Source organism: Oncorhynchus tshawytscha, linkage group LG05 (genome assembly GCF_018296145.1).
Source record: "Oncorhynchus tshawytscha isolate Ot180627B linkage group LG05, Otsh_v2.0, whole genome shotgun sequence".
In the NCBI taxonomy this organism is placed as follows: domain Eukaryota; kingdom Metazoa; phylum Chordata; class Actinopteri; order Salmoniformes; family Salmonidae; genus Oncorhynchus; species Oncorhynchus tshawytscha.
Window position 1 is genome coordinate 64913306 of NC_056433.1, and position 21909 is coordinate 64935214.

The window sequence follows — 21909 nt, forward strand, 5'->3', positions numbered from 1 at the left end:
ATATGCAGACCGACATCTCAAACAGTGACTAAATTATACAGACATACAGCCAGTATGTGTAAAATCAACAAAGGATGACTTTTCTTCCCCTTTAGGTGTAATAGGAAGATGTCTGCAACATGATGCAGTTGCATTGTAAAAGAGCAATAGGAGATTACATTCAGAACTAAGACAGGAAAGAGTGAGAGAGTGGCGAGTGAGAGAGTGGCGAGTGAGAGAGTGGCGAGTGACGAGTGGCGAGTGAGAGAGTGGCGAGTGAGAGAGTGGCGAGTGGCGAGTGAGAGAGTGGCGAGTGAGAGAGTGGCGAGGAGAGAGTGGCGAGAGAGTGGCGAGTGAGAGAGTGGCGAGTGAGAGAGTGGCGAGTGAGAGAGTGGCGAGTGAGAGAGTGGAGTGAGTGAGAGAGTGGCGAGTGAGAGTGGCGAGTGGCGAGTGAGAGTGAGAGAGTGGCGAGTGAGAGAGTGGCGAGTGAGAGAGTGGCGAGAGAGTGAGAGAGTGGCGAGTGAGAGAGTGGCGAGTGAGAGAGTGGCGAGGAGAGTGGCGAGTGAGAGAGTGGCGAGTGAGAGAGAGAGTGAGAGAGTGGCGAGTGAGAGAGTGGCGAGTGAGAGAGTGGCGAGTGAGAGAGTGGCGAGAGTGGCGAGTGAGAGAGTGGCGAGTGAGAGAGTGGCGAGTGAGAGAGTGGCGAGTGAGAGTGGCGAGTGAGAGAGTGGCGAGTGAGAGTGGCGAGTGAGAGAGTGGCGAGTGAGAGAGTGGCGAGGAGAGTGGCGAGTGAGAGAGTGGCGAGTGAGTGAGAGAGAGTGGAGAGTGGCGAGTGAGAGAGTGGCGAGTGAGAGAGTGGCGAGTGAGAGAGTGGCGAGTGAGAGAGTGGCGAGTGAGAGAGTGGCGAGTGAGAGAGTGGCGAGTGAGAGAGTGAGAGAGTGGCGAGTGAGAGAGTGGCGAGTGAGAGTGGAGAGTGGCGAGGAGAGAGTGAGAGTGGCGAGTGAGAGAGTGGCGAGTGAGAGAGTGGCGAGTGAGAGAGTGGCGAGTGAGAGAGTGGCGAGTGAGAGAGTGGCGAGTGAGAGAGTGGCGAGTGAGAGAGTGGCGAGTGAGAGAGTGGCGAGTGAGAGAGTGGCGAGTGTGAGAGTGGAGTGAGTGGAGAGAGTGGCGAGTGAGAGAGTGGCGAGTGAGAGAGTGGCGAGTGAGAGAGTGGAGAATGGCGAGTGAGAGAGTGGCGAGTGAGAGAGTGGCGAGTGAGAGAGTGAGAGAGTGGCGAGTGAGAGAGTGGCGAGTGGCGAGTGAGAGAGTGGCGAGTGAGAGAGTGGCGAGTGAGAGCGTGGCGAGTGAGAGCGTGGCGAGTGAGAGCGTGGCGAGTGAGAGAGTGGCGAGTGAGAGAGTGGGGAGCGTGGCGAGGAGAGTGGCGAGTGGGAGAGTGGCGAGTGGAGAGTGAGAGTGGCGAGTGAGAGAGTGGCGAGTGAGAGAGTGGCGAGTGAGAGTGGCGAGTGAGAGAGTGGCGAGTGAGAGAGTGGCGAGTGAGAGAGTGGCGAGTGAGAGAGTGGCGAGTGAGAGAGGGCGAGTGAGAGAGTGGCGAGTGAGAGAGTGGCGAGTGAGAGAGTGGCGAGTGAGAGAGTGGCGAGTGAGAGAGTGGCGAGTGAGAGAGTGGCGAGTGAGAGAGTGGCGAGTGAGAGAGTGGCGAGTGAGAGAGTGGCGAGTGGCGAGGAGAGAGTGAGAGAGTGGCGAGTGAGAGAGTGAGAGAGTGGCGAGTGGCGAGTGAGAGAGTGGCGAGTGGCGAGTGAGAGAGTGGCGAGTGAGAGAGTGGCGAGTGGCGAGTGAGAGTGAGAGTGAGAGAGTGGCGAGTGAGAGAGTGGCGAGTGAGAGAGTGGCGAGTGAGAGAGTGAGAGAGTGGCGAGTGAGAGAGAGAGTGGCGAGTGAGAGAGTGGCGAGTGAGAGAGTGGCGAGTGAGAGAGTGGCGAGTGAGAGAGTGGCGAGTGAGAGAGTGGCGAGTGAGAGAGAGTGGCGAGTGAGAGAGTGGCGAGAGAGAGTGGCGGAGTGGCGAGTGAGAGAGTGGCGAGTGAGAGAGTGGCGAGTGAGAGAGTGGCGAGTGAGAGAGTGGCGAGTGAGAGAGTGGCGAGTGAAGAGTGGAGTGAGAGAGTGAGAGAGTGGCGAGTGAGAGAGTGGCGAGTGAGAGAGTGGCGAGTGAGAGAGTGGCGAGTGAGAGAGTGGCGAGTGAGAGAGTGGCGAGTGAGAGAGTGGCGAGTGGCGAGTGAGAGAGTGGCGAGTGGCGAGTGAGAGAGTGGCGAGTGAGAGAGTGGCGAGTGAGAGAGTGGCGAGTGGCGAGTGAGAGAGTGGCGAGTGAGAGAGTGGCGAGTGAGAGAGTGGCGAGTGAGAGAGTGGCGAGTGAGAGAGTGGCGAGTGAGAGAGTGGCGAGTGAGAGAGTGGCGAGTGAGAGAGTGGCGAGTGGCGAGTGAGAGAGTGGCGAGTGAGAGAGTGGCGAGTGAGAGAGTGGCGAGTGAGAGAGTGGCGAGTGAGAGAGTGGCGAGTGAGAGAGTGGCGAGTGAGAGAGTGGCGAGTGAGAGAGTGGCGAGTGAGAGAGTGGCGAGTGGCGAGTGAGAGAGTGGCGAGTGAGAGAGTGGCGAGGAGAGAGTGGCGAGTGAGAGAGTGGCGAGTGAGAGAGAGTGGCGAGTGAGAGAGTGGCGAGTGAGAGAGTGGCGAGTGAGAGGCGATTGAGAGAGTGGCGAGTGAGAGAGTGGCGAGTGAGAGAGTGGCGAGTGAGAGAGTGGCGAGTGAGAGAGTGGCGAGTGAGAGAGTGGCGAGTGAGAGAGTGGCGAGTGAGAGAGAGAGTGGCGAGTGAGAGAGTGGCGAGTGAGAGAGTGGCGAGTGAGAGAGTGGCGAGTGAGAGAGTGGCGAGTGAGAGAGTGGCGAGTGAGAGAGTGGCGAGTGAGAGAGTGGCGAGTGGCGAGTGAGAGAGTGGCGAGTGAGAGAGTGGCGAGTGAGAGAGTGGCGAGTGAGAGAGTGGCGAGTGAGAGAGTGGCGAGTGTGAGAGAGGAGAGTGGAGAGAGTGGAGAGAGAGAGTGGCGAGTGAGAGAGAGTGGCGAGTGAGAGAGAGTGGCGAGTGAGAGAGTGGCGAGTGAGAGAGTGGCGAGTGAGAGAGTGGCGAGTGAGAGAGTGGCGAGTGAGAGAGTGGCGAGTGAGAGAGTGGCGAGTGAGAGAGTGGCGAGTGAGAGAGTGGCGAGTGAGAGAGTGGCGAGTGAGAGAGTGGCGAGTGAGAGAGTGAGTGAGAGTGGCGAGTGAGAGAGTGGCGAGTGAGAGAGTGGCGAGTGAGAGAGTGGCGAGTGAGAGAGTGGCGAGTGAGAGAGTGGCGAGTGAGAGAGTGGCGAGAGAGAGAGTGGCGAGTGAGAGAGAGTGGCGAGTGAGAGAGTGGCGAGTGAGAGAGAGTGGCGAGTGAGAGAGTGGCGAGTGAGAGAGTGGCGAGTGAGAGAGTGGAGTGAGAGAGTGGCGAGTGAGAGAGGCGAGTGAGAGAGTGGCGAGTGAGAGAGTGGCGAGTGAGAGAGTGGCGAGTGAGAGAGTGGCGAGTGAGAGAGTGGCGAGTGAGAGAGAGTGGCGAGTGAGAGAGTGGCGAGTGAGAGAGTGGCGAGTGAGAGAGTGGCGAGAGTGGAGTGGAGAGAGAGTGGCGAGTGAGAGAGTGGCGAGTGAGAGTGGCGAGTGAGAGAGTGGCGAGTGAGAGTGGAGAGTGAGAGAGAGAGTGGCGAGTGAGAGTGGCGAGTGAGAGAGAGTGGCGAGTGAGAGAGTGGCGAGTGAGAGAGAGTGGCGAGTGAGAGAGTGGCGAGTGAGAGAGTGGCGAGTGAGAGAGAGTGGCGAGTGAGAGAGTGGCGAGTGAGAGAGTGGCGAGTGAAAGAGTGGCGAGTGAGAGAGTGGCGAGTGAGAGAGTGGCGAGTGAGAGAGTGGAGAGTGGCGAGTGAGAGAGGCGAGTGAGAGAGTGGCGAGTGAGAGAGTGGCGAGTGAGAGAGTGGCGAGTGAGAGTGGCGAGTGAGAGAGTGGCGAGTGAGAGAGTGGCGAGTGAGAGAGTGGCGAGTGAGAGAGTGGCGAGTGAGAGAGTGGCGAGTGAGAGAGCGAGTGAGAGAGTGGCGAGTGAGAGAGTGGCGCGAGTGAGAGAGTGGCGAGTGGCGAGTGAGAGAGTGGCGAGTGAGAGAGTGGCGAGTGAGAGAGTGGCGAGTGAGAGAGTGGCGAGTGAGAGAGTGGCGAGTGAGAGAGTGGCGAGTGAGAGAGTGGCGAGTGAGAGAGTGGCGAGAGTGGCGAGTGAGAGAGTGGCGAGTGAGAGAGTGGCGAGTGAGAGAGTGGCGAGTGAGAGAGTGGCGAGTGAGAGAGTGGCGAGTGAGAGAGAGAGTGGCGAGTGAGAGAGTGGAGTGAGAGAGTGGCGAGTGAGAGAGTGGCGAGTGAGAGAGTGGCGAGTGAGAGAGTGGCGAGTGAGAGAGTGGCGAGTGGCGAGTGAGAGAGTGGCGAGTGAGAGAGTGGCGAGTGAGAGAGTTGGCGAGTGAGAGAGTGGCGAGTGAGAGAGTGGCGAGTGAGAGAGTGGCGAGTGAGAGAGTGGCGAGTGAGAGAGTGGCGAGTGAGAGTGGCGAGTGGCGAGTGGCGAGTGAGAGAGTGGCGAGTGAGAGAGTGGCGAGTGGCGAGAGAGAGAGTGGCGAGTGAGAGAGTGGCGAGTGAGAGAGTGGCGAGTGAGAGAGTGGCGAGTGAGAGAGTGGCGAGTGAGAGAGTGGCGAGTGAGAGAGTGGCGAGTGAGAGAGTGGCGAGTGAGAGAGAGTGGCGAGTGGTGAGAGAGTGGTGGCGAGTGAGAGAGTGGCGAGTGAGAGAGTGGCGAGTGGCGAGTGAGAGAGTGGCGAGTGAGAGAGTGGCGAGTGAGAGAGTGGCGAGTGGCGAGTGAGAGAGTGGCGAGTGAGAGAGTGGCGAGTGAGAGAGTGGCGAGTGAGAGAGTGGCGGAGTGGCGAGTGAGAGAGTGGCGAGTGAGAGAGTGGCGAGTGAGAGAGTGGCGAGTGAGAGAGTGGCGAGTGAGAGAGTGGCGAGTGAGAGAGTGAGAGAGTGGCGAGTGGCGAGTGAGAGAGTGGCGAGAGAGAGTGGCGAGTGAGAGAGTGGCGAGTGAGAGAGTGGCGAGTGAGAGAGTGGCGAGTGGCGAGTGAGAGAGTGGCGAGTGAGAGAGTGGCGAGTGAGAGAGTGGCGAGAGAGAGAGTGGCGAGTGAGAGAGTGGCGAGTGAGAGAGTGGCGAGTGAGAGAGTGGCGAGTGAGAGAGTGGCGAGTGAGAGAGTGGCGAGTGAGAGAGTGGCGAGTGAGAGAGTGGCGAGTGGAGAGTGGCGAGTGAGAGAGTGGCGAGTGGAGGAGAGAGTGGAGAGTGGCGAGTGAGAGAGTGGCGAGTGGCGAGAGAGTGGCGAGTGGCGAGTGAGAGAGTGGCGAGTGAGAGAGTGGCGAGTGAGAGAGTGGCGAGTGAGAGAGTGGCGAGTGAGAGAGTGGCGAGTGAGAGAGTGGCGAGTGAGAGAGTGGCGAGTGAGAGAGTGGCGAGTGAGAGAGTGGCGAGTGAGAGAGTGGCGAGTGGCGAGTGAGAGAGTGGCGAGTGAGAGAGTGGCGAGTGAGAGAGTGGCGAGTGGCGAGTGAGAGAGTGGCGAGTGAGAGAGTGGCGAGTGAGAGAGTGGCGAGTGGTGAGTGAGAGAGTGGCGAGTGAGAGAGTGGCGAGTGAGAGAGTGGCGGAGTGGCGAGTGAGAGAGTGGCGAGTGAGAGAGTGGCGAGTGAGAGAGTGGAGAGTGGCGAGTGAGAGTGGCGAGTGAGAGAGTGGCGAGTGAGAGAGTGGCGAGTGAGAGAGTGAGTGAGAGTGGCGAGTGGCGAGTGAGAGAGTGGCGAGTGAGAGAGTGGCGAGTGAGAGAGTGGCGAGTGAGAGAGTGGCGAGTGAGAGAGTGGCGAGTGAGAGAGTGGCGAGTGAGAGAGTGGCAAATGGCGAGTGAGAGAGTGGCAAATGGCGAGTGAGAGAGTGGCGAATGGCGAGTGAGAGAGAGAGTGGGAGAGTGGCGAGTGAGAGAGTGGGAGAGTGAGAGAGTGGGAGAGTGAGAGAGTGGCGAGTGGTGAGTGGGAGAGTGGCGAGTGAGAGCGTGGCGAGTGAGAGAGTGGCGAGTGAGAGAGTGGCAAGTGAGAGAGTGGCAAGTGAGAGAGTGGCGAGTGAGAGAGTGGCGAGTGAGAGAGTGGCGAGTGAGAGAGTGGCGAGTGAGAGAGTGGCGAGTGAGAGAGTGGCGAGTGAGAGAGTGGCGAGTGAGAGAGTGGCGAGTGAGAGAGTGGCGAGTGGGAGAGTGGCGAGTGGGAGAGTGGCGAGTGAGAGAGTGGCGAGTGTGAGAGAGTGAGAGAGTGGCAAATGGCGAGTGAGAGAGTGGCGAGTGAGAGAGTGGCGAGTGAGAGAGTGGCGAGTGGGAGAGTGGCGAGTGAGAGAGTGGCGAGTGAGAGCGTGGCGAGTGAGAGCGTGGCGAGTGAGAGAGTGGCGAGTGGGAGAGAGGCGAGTGAGAGAGTGGCGAGTGGGAGAGTGGCGAGTGAGAGCGTGGCGAGTGAGAGCGTGGCGAGTGAGAGCGTGGCGAGTGAGAGCGTGGCGAGTGGGAGAGAGGCGAGTGAGAGAGTGGCAAGTGAGAGAGTGGCGAGTGAGAGAGTGGCGAGTGAGCGTGGCGAGTGAGAGCGTGGCGAGTGAGAGCGTGGCGAGTGAGAGCGTGGCGAGTGGGAGAGAGGCGAGTGGGAGAGAGGCGAGTGGTGAGTGGCGAGTGGGAGAGTGAGAGCGTGGCGAGTGAGAGAGTGGCGTGTGAGAGAGTGGCGAGTGAGAGAGTGGCGAGTGAGAGAGTGGCGAGTGGGAGAGTGGCGAGTGGGAGAGTGGCGAGTGGGAGAGTGGCGAGTGGGAGAGTGGCGAGTGGGAGAGTGGCGAGTGGGAGAGTGGCGAGTGAGAGAGTGGCGAGTGAGAGAGTGGCGAGTGGCGAGTGGGAGAGTGGCGAATGGCGAGTGAGAGAGTGGCGAGTGAGAGAGTGGCGAGTGGGAGAGTGGCGAGTGGGAGAGTGACGAATGGCGAGTGAGAGAGTGGCGAGTGAGAGAGTGGCAGGTGAGAGATGGGCGAGTGAGAGCGTGGCAAGTGAGACAGATTAAGAGAGGACAGAGGGTGAGGGGGACCCTGGTGGAGGTATTCTCTAAACCTCAGACCAAACCCCCTCTATTCTCTAAACCTCAGACCAAACCCCCTCTTTTCTCTAAACCTCAGACCAAACCCCCTCTTTTCTCTAAACCTCAGACCAAACCCCCTCTTTTCTCTAAACCTCAGAACAAACCCCCTCTTTTCTCTAAACCTCAGAACAAACCCCCTCTATTCTCTAAACCTCAGACCAAACCCCCTCTATTCTCTAAACCTCAGACCAAACATTTAACACTTCAGGATGGCTTCCATTTCACAGAACCATTTTCTGCTCTTCCCCATTTCATAAAATGCTCCATCCCAGGGCATGCAGAGCAGACGGTGTTCTGTACATGTGTATGTACTGAATGAATAAGCACTTCCTGTTGCAGTCAGTTGGGGGGGTTATGGTCTGAAATGTATACGACTATGTCACTCTCTCTCCAGCAGTACTAACAATACCACACCACTCAGAGAATATGGCGTAGGCATTAAAATACGCTCAAAGTATTTCTGTTTCCTCACAAACCCTGTCCAGAGAAATGCCTCCAACACTTTTTAAATGATTGTACGGCTCTATTACACAGTTTTATAGGAGAGTGTAGATCAAATGAATGGCTGATTTTACAACTACAATAGAAAACACTGTTTGCATTAAATTAACTAAAGTAAGCAGAGATTCAGTTTCAGAGGGAAAACTACCCTTTGTATGAGTAGGGAGAGAGAGGGAGAGAGGAGGGGGGGAGATAGAGACAAATACTTCATCAGAGAAGAAAGAAAGGACTGTTTATTTATTGTATGAAATAAATACTTCAAAACCATTCATTAGTTAGGACAGACAGACATATACAAGGCAAGCTCACACACAAACTGGGTGTGACTCAAATTTATATTTGAGTCATTTAGCAGATGCTTTTATCCAGAGAGACTTATAGGAGCAATTAGGGTTATGTGCCTTGCTCAAGGGCACATCGGCAGATTTTTCACCTAGTCGGCTCGAGGATTCAAATCAACACTCTTAACCGGTAGGCTACCTGCTGCCACACAAAAACTGTGCACATACATCTATAACATTGAGGAGGACAGAGAGACAGCAGTGTGCCCCGACTGATGAAAAGACATGATTAACCTTTGATCCTCTTTCTGTTCTGTGTTAGTGTGTGTGAAAGAGTGTGTGTGTTGAATGATAACTATGATATGGGGCTAACTGTCAGGGGAGAAAGATAATGTGAATGTGGAGGAGCTGTGTGTGTTGTGTTCAGATCCTGTGATAATGTGTTTAGGGCTGGGGGGTTGTGGGTAGATAAGAGGAGGAGGGAGTGGCCTCTCCCCTCTGGTGGTCCCTGGGTGCTCCTGGTCTGAATTACGTGGGGGGCGGTGTACAGTGGAATGAATGTTTGTGTCTGATCTCTGAAACCACAATGACCTGAGAGACAAGGAGGCAAGGCATGGGAACTTGGTAGCGGTGTGTGTGTGTGTGTGTGAATAAGTAGCTCTTTTTGCATCTGTATGAATATGCGAGTGTGTATATTTGCGTGAGTGTTTATTGACTCTGTAAAACCATTACTGTGAAAACAGAGTGGACGGGAGTGATTGTGAGACAGAGCAGTGGGTTTCATTTGATACCTGAAACCCAAATAAACCCTCAGACCTGCCAGATCTGCACTTAGAACTACAATAAACCCTGCTGATACCTGACACTATACCTGTTTACATGCTCATCAGTCAACACACAGCCAGCCAGCCAGCCAGCCAACCACACACAGCCAGCCAGTCAGCCACACACAGTCAGCCAGCCAGTCCCACACAGCCAGCCAGCCACACACAGCCAGCCAGCCAGCCTCACACACACACACACACAGCCAGCCAGCCAGCCAGCCTCACACACACACACACACACACACACACACACAGCCAGCCAGCCTCACACACACAGCCAGCCAGCCCACACACAGCCAGCCAGCCAGCCAGCCAGCCTCACACACACACACAGCCAGCCAGCCACACACAGCCAGCCAGCCTCACACACACACACAGCCAGCCAGCCAGCCACACACACAGCCAGCCAGCCTCACACACACACACACAGCCAGCCAGCCAGCCACACACAGGCTTCCTATAGAAACAGATTTGTAAAAATGTTTGCAAAAAGACCTTCTGGATTTTTTTAGGCAGTAACAGGGGGGTTAGGCTACATTTCTGAAACCCAGGCAAAAATGACCCGTTTGAAAAACATGAAGACAGCATCAATAGCCATAACTCTCAGTGAAGGGTAGATTGGGGTGGGACCAAACAGAGCCTGGTGATTGAAGCCACATGTTGAGGCACAGTGCAGATCACACACACTCATGACTTGATTGATTAATTGAGAGTTGCTCTTTTCCTCCCTAAAACACCAAGTTACACAGAAAAGTCAAAGCAGATACCAAGTATGGGTCATACAGTACACTATACATTACTATTACCCCCCCTCTCAAAAATGCACACACACACACATGCTAAAATGCATACGTACTCAGAAATGATCAAATTCACCATGAGGGGTTCAGATCAAGATCCAGCAGGTAGCCTAGAGGTTAGAGCATGGAACTAGTAGCCGAAAGGTTGCAAGATCCAATCCCCGAGCTGACAAGGTAAAAAATTGAAAATAAGAATTTGTTCTTAACTGACTTGCCAAGTTAAATAAAGGTTAAATAAAAATAAAAACCTCTGAGGACTGACTCAGGCAGAACATACAGTACAAGTATAATGTACTTAGAGCAGACCTACAGTGATGTACTGTACTTAGAGCAGACCTACAGTGATGTACTGTACTTAGCGCAGACCTACAGTGATGTACTGTACTTAGCGCAGACCTACAGTGATGTACTGTACTTAGAGCAGACCTACAGTGATGTACTGTACTTAGAGCAGACCTACAGTGATGTACTGTACTTAGAGCAGACCTACAGTGATGTACTGTACTTAGAGCAGACCTACAGTGATGTACTGTGACAACTGTCTGCTGTACTCTTTGCTCTTGTTATTAGGATGTTGGTGGGCGGAGCTGGGAGGGTTGTCAGCGACATGGGACACACCTGGGCCCGGGTGAGTCCCGGGATAAATACACCTCTTCCCCATTCACTGAGGAGACTCTCTCCATGCAGACACACTGTTAGATTCTGGTTGTGGCATTTTTTGTTTGTTTGCTTTGGCACCTTTCAGCACCCATCATAATCACATTCATGCATGCACCACTCACTTACACTACTGATTACTGACTAACACCATTGTTAATTCTACTTATGTTACCTCAGTTAAAATATATTTTTGTTATTCCTTATCTCCACATTGTCTCGGACTTGGAGCCGGTTAGTGACAAGTGGGGGCTCGTCTGGGATCTTGAAGGTGTTGTGTTTGGGAAAAAACGTGGAGTTAACGTTAAACTCGTTAACGTTAAACTGTAGGTGCTCTGTTTGCATCTTTTGTTACAGCTTGTTTGAGTCGTAATGTTTGGTGCCCAGTGTTGGTTGCCTTTGTTTGTTTGGTAAACTTGCCACTGTGGTGGATAGGTGGTTGTGTGTTGCGTTGGAGGGAGTACCTTGGTTAGTTTCCAGGCCCCTGCCCAGGCTGGAGACTCTTGCTCTACTCGCTGTTGGGACGTCGGTCCGAGGAGGTGAGTACAATCGGCTGTGTACCTCAGTGGGAGATTTGGGTAGGGTAGTGATACTTGCTACCCGGAGCTATAGCCTTTTTTCCCCGTTAGGCTTAGCGACATGTTTCACTTTGGAATTTGTTGGGCATGGTTATTTTGTTATTTTTGTGTGGTGTCTGTGGACTGAGCAGTTGTCTCGGGGGCACATGGCTTGGGGGGAATCTGCCAGCGTGCTGTTTTTTCTTTCTTCCCCCACTTGCCAGCGGGCTACAGTGCATAATTACCCACCGCAAATCCACACAAAGACTAGGGTTGAGTTATTGTAGGTTTTGGGGAAGCTCCATATATATGTATATATATCTTCTCTCTTCTGTGGTGCCCAGTGTGATTTTCATCTCTCTCTTGTGGTTCGGTCTGGTGTGCCCAGCAGAGGGGAAGAGCAAGATTTTGTTGTTGTATTTACTTGTGACTAAGGCATCTAATGTAGACGAGTTCATTCGCTTTCCATCAGAGGAACTGTTAGAATTATGTACTAAAGAACAGCTGTTGAAGATCGCTGATCACTACCAGGTTGAAATTAGTGATAAATGTCAAATTCTGTTCAGTTGATATTGAAGGCCAATCTGATGGAGTGGTATTCTTGAAGTTGCCTCTACCGAGGACTCGCCGCCGCCTCCCGGTTTTGTTACAATGGCCGCCCTGTTAGACCAAGTGGTCTGTCTTTTAAACACCAGAAATAACTGCTTCTGTTACAGCTAGAGCATGATTATGAGAAGCCAGAGCATGATTATGAGAAGCCAGAGCATGATTATGAGAAGCCAGAGCATGATTATGAGAAGCCAGAGCATGATTATGAGAAGCCAGAGCATGATTATGAGAAGCCAGAGCATGATTATGAGAAGCCAGAGCATGATTATGAGAAGCCAGAGCATGATTATGAGAAGCCAGAGCATGAAAAATAATTGGCATATAAACAGGATTTGGGGCAGCTAAAACCAACAGACAGCTAGAGTTGGTTAGGGAAATAAGGCTCTCGGGAGAGTTTGCTCTGGGAAGGTGACCCAGATTTACTTAGGGGTCGTGCCCGGACTCACTTGATATTTTTGTAAACTTACGGTTGTTGCCAAAATGTAATGAGAAGGACCCTGAGATGTTCTTTTTGTTGGAGCGTGTTGCTGATGCGCTCGCTCGTGCGCCCTGTCCCTGAATGTCTACGTGTCTACGTCTACTGACCACTGTTTATTTTGTTTGGTATTGTCCTGTTCTGTCGCTCCTGTCTTCTCTTCTAGTCTCGTATTCTTCTTTCCTCTTAAAGGTTGCTTCCTGTGCGCAAAGGTTGCTGAGGTCTAGGGAGGTTGGCTGGGGCAAGTGGAAGTGTGAACACCTCATGGAATTGGGACGCAGGCTGGGTCAATTTGGGACGCAGGCTGGGTCAATTTGGGACGCAGGCTGGGTCTTTTACTTGGATGCAGGTCAGTATTTTGTTTGACACTGGTATGGTGTTCCGGGGTCCTTGTTGGTCCACGGTTTTGTGGGGAGTGACGACCCTCCCGCTCTGTCTGCCATATTCTTTCTTTACTCTTGTTAGGTACACTAGACCTCACTGACTGACTCCCCAGACGGTCCAATTTTTGTTTGTTTAATATTCTTGTGGGGATTTCTGGTTCCCATAAGTTTAGTTAAACACGTACACACATGGGTTGTGCCCTCTGGAAAGTGTGTGAGCCCATGCAGCCTGAGGGCAGAGGGGTATAGTCATTAACCCCAGGAGTAGTAGCTTATAGAAATGGGTTACAATAACACACAGCACTACCAGCCACACAGGCTCCACCCATCACAATACACAGAGTCCTATGGAAACCCACTAAACTAATAAAGAGGTGTTATGAGGACTTACATAAAACACATTGTTTAAGCAAACCTATCAAATGTTGTACAGTAGATACCAAAATATATTTTGATGAGAGTATTTATAACTGACAGTGTGCATATCTTACTGAGCCTGATAAATGGTTCAACATTAAAGAAGTATAAGTGTGTGTTGGGGCTCTTGACTGGTGCAGTGACGCATGGAGGCCCTACAGGAGGCCTGTGTTCCCACCTGAGACCCAGAGGGGGTCTGACTGGGCGAAGAGGGTTGGAGCTGGAGAGTGTTACTGTAGAATTGAGGGTCATAAAAAACGTGTTACTATCTGAAGACTTTCATGTTGCACTGAAAATGTTACATTTTGTTAAGTAATCAACAATTGTGCACAAAAACATCTGTCTCAAAATTTCCTTTGCCAACACTGAGATTATCTATTAGAATAGGGATCCTCAGGCACCCCCTTCCAGAGTTGGGGAACTTGTTTTTGGCCATTTTAACGCTAATTTCCTGCAATTCTAAACATATTGCCATGTGTTCATGTGATATGAGTGACTCAAACATTACAACCAAATGAAATAAATGTTTGCTGACAAGGACCAGTTGATCTGGACATTTCATAAATAGCTCTAAGGTACTGTATGCAATGACTGACAAGACAAGAGAAAACTGCTGATGCACTACCCAATTTCAAAATTGCACCTTGTGCATTTTACAACTGTCAGTTTTTCTTTGGCAGGGGGGGCCATCTGCGCCCCCTCTGCTGACCCCCTCCCCCCTACAGTTTGGGAACCACTGTATGCATGAGTAGGTGTTTTATGAATATGAAAAGAGTTAGAGACCAACTGTGTACTACTAACCAACACTACAGTGATGTGTTACTCAGGAGCCAGGAATCCTTCCAGCAGCCAATATGAAGAAGGGAGGAGGAGAGAGGCAGGGTTGGCAGAGAGAGGGAGCCAACAGGAAATGGGGAAATTAGAACCATATATCCCGTAAGTCAATAACACAAAACACATATTTTTAGGATTTGCAATCTCAACAAAGTAGAGGGGAAATTAAAAGGCAGCCAAAAATAGTGGTTGTTTGAACAGGGGAGTCAGAGAGGCAGGCAGCCAGGCGGGCTGAGGGGATCCACAGGTCTGACAGAGTATGAAGGCTCTGAGGGTTTACCCCGAGGGACTACATGTAGGGTGTCCAATCAGAAACTCATCGTTTGACCACTGGGTCAAATAATTGTGTAGATAATCAATGGTTCAAACCTCATGTCTCTTATAATCTGTTAAAAACCTATTTGAGATTTTACTCTTGTAGGATGGTCAAAAATAGGGCAACTAAATCAATGGAGGCCAGAGAAAATCAGAAGAAAAAAAATCATGGTGTCAGCCAGGCTGGATGCTGTGTGAGAATTAAAACTACATGACAGGCTTACCATTGAACTTGTCATATTTCTTCTCAAATCTGGAGGACATAAAACATAGAGGTAAGATAGACGTCGATTTTGAGACGACGTGTAGTATTTTCATTTTTTAGGACTCGCAGTTCATAATGTGAAGTTCCTGTTCTTTTTCGAAGACTTCTCACAAAAACAATCGTAACTCTGAAATGTCAACAGAGCGTACCCCAAGCTTTTTCATTTCAAGGCCTGTCAAAACATTTCATTCAGCTTGTGCTAATTTTGACGACGACCACAAAGTTTGAAATCCTCAAGTTTCGCCGATAAAGATGCATTGCTCTGTCAGAGTTCAGTGCCTATTTTCAGATGTATTAGGTTATGAAATCCAACTTTTGGAATATAATGTTAAGTTAGAGAAAGACCCCAATGAATGATTCAGAATATGACAAAACATATTTGTCTTGGTAAAATGTATTTTATAACATAAAGAAGTGAAATGTCATCACCAAAAGCATGTTTTCACCCTAGTGAATGACCCATTAGGAGCAAGGTGTTTGTGTGTGTACTAAGCTGACACACTACAACACACCAGATATTTCAGAGAGCGGTGAGATGACAGGGCTCCTCTACAAAGGGCATCTCACCTAGTAAAGTATGCACAGTTCTAGCATCCATAGCTTCATATCGATCTCCATCCCTCCCAGTAGGAGAGGTTCACCTGGGTTTAAACAGAGTTTAGCCGAACCAACGTGAGAGGGAGGAGCTCATAGATGGAGCGCAGACGGAAAGCAGCTGTCAGCATCAAAGAGCGGAGCAGACCTTGTGTGTCTGTGCGAGCCATCGGGAGACAGACAGCCTGAGAGGACCAAGACACAGACGTGTCTCCTTCAGAGCAGATAAGAGGGAGAGAGAGAAGATGGAGAACGTGAGTGTGTTTTTATGTGCAAGGAAGAGAGGAAGAGACAGCAGAATGGAAAGAAAACTGACGACAAAGGAGAACGAGTGATAGAAAGAGAGCAGAGAGCTTGAGTTAAAGAGAGAAAGAGGACAGTGAGACCGTGAGAGTGAGTGTTCTGTATTTACTCAGGCCAGAGCTTAGAGACCCTGATCCCCTTCCTCATTGGAGCAGAACACCAACAACACAGGAAGAACACTCATCTCCCTCTAGGTCAGGGGGAGGAAACACTGGTCCTGGAGTGGAGCAGGCACCTCATGTTTTTGATTTAACCGACATGGGAGATCAGGTGTGTTGAATTTAGGCAATCACTGAACTGGTCAGGAGTGGTACCTATTTGGAACTAAATCCTGCAGTACCTGTGGCCTACCCCTGCTCTAGGCACTCACTGCTGCTGCTGGGGGAACTGCTACTGCTGCTGCTGGGGGAACTGCTACTGCTGGGGAACTGCTACTGCTGGGGAACTGCTACTGCTGGGGGAACTGCTACTGCTACTGCTGGGGGAACTGCTACTGCTACTGCTGGGGGAACTGCTACTGCTGGGGGAACTGCTACTGCTACTGCTGAGGGAACTGCTACTGCTACTGCTGGGGGAACTGCTGCTGCTGGGGGAACTGCTGCTGCTGGGGGAACTGCTGCTGCTGGGGGAACTGCTGCTGCTGGGGGAACTGCTACTGCTGCTGCTGGGGGAACTGCTACTGCTGGGGGAACTGCTACTGCTGCTGCTGGGGGAACTGCTACTGCTGGGGGAACTGCTGCTGCTGGGGGAACTGCTGCTGCTGGGGAACTGCTGCTGCTGGGGGAACTGCTGCTGCTGGGGAACTGCTACTGCTGGGGGAACTGCTACTGCTGGGGGACTGCTACTGCTGCTGCTGAGGGAACTGCTACTGCTGGGGGAACTGCTACTGCTGCTGCCGGGTAAACTGCTGCTGCCTGGGGTAACTGCTGCTGCCGCGGGGTAACTGCTGCTGCCGCGGGGGTAACTGCTGCTGCCGCGGGGGGGCTAACTGCTGCTGCCGCGGGGGTAACTGCTGCTGCTGCTGCTACTGGGGTAACTGCTGCTGCTGCGGGGGTAACTGCTACTGCTGCTACTGCTGGGGTAACTGCTACTGCTGGGGTAACTGCTACTGCTGGGGTAACTGCTACTGCTGCTACTGCTGGGGTAACTGCTGCCGCTGGGGTAACTGCTGCCGCTGGGGTAACTGCTGCCGCTGGGGTAACTGCTGCCGCTGGGGTAACTGCTGCCGCTGGGGTAACTGCTGCCGCTGGGGTAACTGCTGCCGCTGGGGTAACTGCTGCCGCTGGGGTAACTGCTGCCGCTGGGGTAACTGCTACTGCTGGGGTAACTGCTACTGCTGGGGTAACTGCTACTGCTGCTGATGGGGTACTCTGCTGGAAGAACTTCTGCTACTGCTGCTGGAAGAACTGCTGCTACTGCTGCTGGAAGAACTGCTGCTACTGCTGCTGGAAGAACTGCTGCTACTGCTGCTGGAAGAACTGCTGCTACTGCTGCTGGAAGAACTGCTGCTACTGCTGCTGGAAGAACTGCTGCTACTGCTGCTGGGAGAACTGCTGCTACTGCTGCTGGGAGAACTGCTGCTAGGGGGCCTGCTGCTACTGCTGCTGGGAGAACTGCTGCTGGGGGACCTGCTGCTACTGCTGCTGGAAGAACTGCTGCTACTGCTGCTGCTGGAAGAACTGCTGCTACTGCTGCTGGGAGAACTGCTGCTTCTGCTGCTGGGGGAACTGCTGCTACTGCTGCTGGGGGAACTGCTGCTTGAGAGGGCAAACTGCTGCTGGGAGAACTGCTGCTAGGAGAACTGCTGCTACTGCTGCTGGGGGAACTGCTGCTACTGCTGCTGGGGGAACTGCTGCTACTGCTGCTGGGAGAACTGCTGCTACTGCTGCTGGGAGAACTGCTGCTACTGCTGCTGGGGGAACTGCTGCTGGGTAAACTGCTGCTACTGCTGCTGGGAGAACTGCTGCTACTGCTGCTGGGAGAACTGCTGCTACTGCTGCTGGGGGAACTGCTGCTACTGCTGCTGGGGGAACTGCTGCTACTGCTGCTGGGGGAACTGCTGCTACTGCTGCTGGGAGAACTGCTGCTGGGGAACTGCTGCTACTGCTGCTGGGAGAACTGCTGCTACTGCTGCTGGGGGAACTGCTGCTACTGCTGCTGGGGGAACTGCTGCTACTGCTGCTGGGGTAAACTGCTGCTGGGGGAATTGCTGCTGGGGCAACTGCTGCTACTGCTGCTGGGAGAACTGCTGCTACTGCTGCTGGGTGAACTGCTGCTGGGGGAACTGCTGCTACTGCTGCTGGGAGAACTGCTGCTGGGGGAACTGCTGCTACTGCTGCTTTGAGAACTGCTGCTCGGAGAACTGCTGCTACTGCTGCTGGGGGAACTGCTGCTACTGCTGCTGGGTAAACTGCTGCTACTGCTGCTGGGTAAACTGCTGCTACTGCTGCTGGGAGAACTGCTGCTACTGCTGCTGGGGGAACTGCTGCTACTGCTGCTGGGGGAACTGCTGCTACTGCTGCTGGGGGAACTGCTGCTACTGCTGCTGGGGGAACTGCTGCTACTGCTGCTGGGGAACTGCTGCTACTGCTGCTGGGGGAACTGCTGCTACTGGGGTAAACTGCTGCTACTGCTGCTGGGAGAACTGCTGCTGGGTGAACTGCTGCTACTGCTGCTGGGAGAACTGCTGCTGGGGGAACTGCTGCTACTGCTGCTTTGAGAACTGCTGCTCGGGGAACTGCTGCTGGGAGAACTGCTGCTGGTGGAACTGCTGCTACTGCTGCTGGGGGAACTGCTGCTACTGCTGCTGGGGGAACTGCTGCTACTGCTGCTGGGGGAACTGCTGCTACTGCTGCTGGGGGAACTGCTGCTACTGCTGCTGGGGGAACTGCTGCTGGGGAAATTGCTGCTGGGGACACTGCTGCTACTGCTGCTGGGAGAACTGCTGCTACTGCTGCTGGGTGAACTGCTGCTGGGGGAATTGCTGCTGGGGTACTCTGCTGCTACTGCTGCTGGGAGAACTGCTGCTACTGCTGCTGGGTGAACTGCTGCTAGGAGAACTGCTGCATCGGCTGCTGGGGGAACTGCTGCTACTGCTGCTGGGAGAACTGCTGCTACTGCTGCTGGGGGAACTGCTGCTACTGCTGCTGGGGGAACTGCTGCTACTGCTGCTGGGGAACTGCTGCTGGGGGAATTGCTGCTGGGAGAACTGCTGCTACTGCTGCTGGGTGAACTGCTGCTGGGGGAATTGCTGCTGGGGTACTCTGCTGCTACTGCTGCTGGGAGAACTGCTGCTACTGCTGCTGGGTGAACTGCTGCTATGAGAACTGCTGCATCGGCTGCTGGGGAACTGCTGCTACTGCTGCTGGGAGAACTGCTGCTACTGCTGCTGGGAGAACTGCTGCTTCTGCTGCTGGGGGAACTGCTGCTGGGGGAACTGCTGCTGGGGGAACTGCTGCTGGGAAAACTGCTGCTGGGGGGAACTGCTGCTGGGAGAACTGCTGCTGGGGGAATTCCTGCTGGGAAAACTGCTGCTACTGCTGCTGGGAGAACTGCTGCTACTGCTGCTGGGAGAACTGCTGCTGGGGGAACTGCTGCTACTGCTGCTGGGAGAACTGCTGCTGGGGGAACTGCTGCTACTGCTGCTTTGAGAACTGCTGCTCGGGGAACTGCTGCTACTGCTGCTGGGAGAACTGCTGCTGGGAGAACTGCTGCTGGGTGAACTGCTGCTACTGCTGCTGGGGGCACTGCTGCTGGGGAGAACTGCTGCTGGGAGAACTGCTGCTGGGAGAACTGCTGCTACTGCTGCTGGGTGAACTGCTGCTGGGGGAACTGCTGCTACTGCTGCTGGGAGAACTGCTGCTGGGGAAACTGCTGCTACTGCTGCTGGGAGAACTGCTGCTACTGCTGCTGGGTGAACTGCTGCTACTGCTGCTGGGTGAACTGCTGCTGGGGAACTGCTGCTACTGCTGCTGGGAGAACTGCTGCTAATGCTGCTTTGAGAACTGCTGCTCGGGGAACTGCTGCTACTGCTGCTGGGAGAACTGCTGCTGGTGGAACTGCTGCTACTGCTGCTGGGGGAACTGCTGCTGGTGGTGGAACTGCTGCTACTGGAACTGCTGCTGGGGGAACTGCTGCTGGGAGAACTGCTGGGAAAACTGCTGCTACTGCTGCTGGGAGAACTGCTGCTACTGCTGCTGGGGAACTGCTGCTACTGCTGCTGGGAGAACTGCTGCTACTGCTGCTGGGAGAACTGCTGCTACTGCTGCTGGGGTAACTGCTGCTACTGCTGCTGGGAGAACTGCTGCTACTGCTGCTGGGAGAACTGCTGCTACTGCTGCTGGGGGACTGCTGCATCTTCCACCTGAGGGCACAGCTAGAAGCAGCAGCTATACCAGTGATGCTGAAACTGATTGACACCCATCTGTAATTTCTCAGGAACCGTGTAAGAGAGGAGATGTGGAACATTGGGTTTGAGTGAGTCACAAGTCTACTGGTCAGTAGGGAGAGATGGGAAGAAGCACTAAGATAAGCCTGTCTGTCTACCACAACACTAAACAGACAGTAAAGAGAGGGAGAAAGGAACATACATTAACCAGCATGTCAAAACACAGGATCAAACAAAACACAGTGAGGGGTTGGAGTAGGGGGAGGAGAGAGGAGAGTAGGGGGAGGAGAGGGGAGAGTAAGGAGAGGAGAGGGTGAGCTGCAGGGGGGGAGGAGAGGGGGAGCTGCAGGGGGAGGAGAGGGGGAGCTGCAGGGGAGGAGAGGGGAGAGTAGGGGGAAGAAAGGGGAGCTGTAGGGGAAGGAGAGAGGGCAGTCAGGGGAGGAGAGAGGGCAGTCGGGGGCAGTAGGGGAGGAGAGAGGGCAGTCGGGGCAGTAGGGGAAGGAGAGAGGGCAGTAGGGGGAGGAGAGAGGGCAGTAGGGGAGGAGAGAGGGCAGTCGGGGGCAGTAGGGGAGGAAAGAGGGCAGTAGGGGAAGGAGAGAGGGCAGTCAGGGGCAGTAGGGGAAGGTGAGAGGACAGTCGGGGGAGGAGAGAGGGCAGTCGGGGGCAGTAGGGGAAGGAGAGAGGGCAGTCGGGGCAGTAGGGGAAGGAGAGAGGGCAGTCAGGGGAGGAGAGAGGGCAGTCGGGGGCAGTAGGGGAAGGTGAGAGGACAGTCGGGGGAGGAGAGAGGGCAGTCGGGGGCAGTAGGGGAAGGAGGGCAGTAGGGGGAGGAGAGAGGACAGTAGGGGAGGAGAGAGGGCAGTAGGGGGAGGAGAGAGGACAGTAGGGGGGAGGAGAGAGGGCAGTCGGGGGCAGTAGGGGAAGGGGGAGAGAGGGCAGTAGGGGGAGGAGAGAGGGCAGTAGGGGAAGGAGAGAGGGCAGTAGGGGGAGGAGAGAGGGCAGTAGGGGGAGGAGAGAGGACAGTTGGGGGCAGTAGGGGAGGAGAGAGGGCAGTAGGGGAAGGAGAGAGGGCAGTAGGGGGGGGTAGGAGAGAGGGCAGTAGGGGGAGAGGGCAGTCGGGGGCAGTAGGGGAAGGTGAGAGGACAGTCGGGGGCAGTAGGGGAGGAGAGAGGGCAGTAGGGGAGGAGAGAGGGCAGTAGGGGCGGAGAGAGGGCAGTAGGAGAGGAGAGAGGGCAGTAGGGAGGAGAGAGGGCAGTAGGGGAGCAAAAGGGGGCTAGAGGGGGCAGTAGGGGAAGGAGAGAGGGCAGTAGGGGAAGGAGGAGAGGGCAGTCGGGGCAGTAGGGGTAGGAGAGAGGGCAGTAAGGGGAGGAGAGAGGGCAGTAGGGGGAGGACAGAGGGCAGTAGGGGGAGGACAGAGGGCAGTAGGGGGAGGAGAGAGGAGAGTAGGGAAAGGAGAGAGGGCAGTCGGGGGCAGTAGGGGAAGGAGAGAGGGCAGTAGTGGGAGGAGAGAGGGCAGTCGGGGAGGAGAGTGGGCAGTCGGGGGAGGAGAGAATGCAGTCGGGGAAGGAGAGAATGCAGTAGGGGAAGGAGAGAGGGCAGTCGGGGGCAGTAGGGGAAGGGGAGAGAGGGCAGTAGGCGGAGGAGAGAGGGCAGTCGGGGAGGAGATTGGGCAGTCGGGGGAGGAGAGAATGCAGTCGGGGAAGGAGAGAGGGCAGTCGGGGAAGGAGAGAGGGCAGTCGGGGAAGGAGAGAGGGCAGTCGGGGAAGGAGGAGGGAGTCGGGGAAGGAGAGGGCAGTCGGGGAAGGAGAGAGGGCAGTCGGGGAAGGAGAGAGGGCAGTCGGGGAAGGAGTGAGGGCAGTCGGGGAAGGAGAGACGTCGGGGGCAGTAGGGAGAGGAGAGAGGGCAGTAGGAAAGACGTCGGGGGCAGAGGGGAAGGAGGAGGGGGCAGTAGGGGAGACGTCTTGGGCAGTAGGGAGAGGAGAGGGGGCAGTAGGGGAAAGAGAGAGGGGGCAGTAGGGGAAGGAGAGAGGGCAGTAGAGCGAGGAGAGAGGGCAGTAGGGGAGGAGAGAGGGGAGTAGGGGAAGGAGAGAGGGCAGTAGGGGAAAAAAGAGAGCAGTCGGGGGAGAGAGGGCAGTCGGGGGGCAGTAGGGGGAGGAGAGAGGGCAGTAGGGGAGGAGAGAGGGCAGTAGGAGAGGAGAGAGGGTAGTAGGCGGAGGAGAGAGAGAGGGCAGAAGGGGGCTAGAGGAGGGGTAGGGGAAGGAGAGAGGGCAGTAGGGGAAGGAGGAGAGGGCAGTAGGGGAAGGAGGAGAGGGCAGTAGGGGCAGTAGGGGTAGGAGAGAGGGCAGTAGGGGGAGGAGAGAGGGCAGTAGGGGGAGGACAGAGGGCAGTAGGGGAGGACAGAGGGAGGCAGTAGGGGAAGGAGAGAGGGCAGTAGGGGAAGGAGAGAGGGCAGTAGGGGAAGGAGAGAGGGCAGTAGGGGAGGAGAGAGGGCAGTCGGGGGGCAGTAG

The 21909-nt window shown here is 54.7% G+C and overlaps 1 protein-coding gene and 1 pseudogene across 1 annotated transcript in view; both read right to left on the bottom strand.

Moving 5' to 3' along the window:
• LOC112251597 (sec1 family domain-containing protein 2) overlaps window positions 1-21909 on the bottom strand; it is a 186703-nt gene that overhangs the window by 56500 nt on the left and 108294 nt on the right. The window lies entirely within an intron of this gene.
• LOC121846539 lies at window positions 10607-19685 on the bottom strand (annotated as a pseudogene).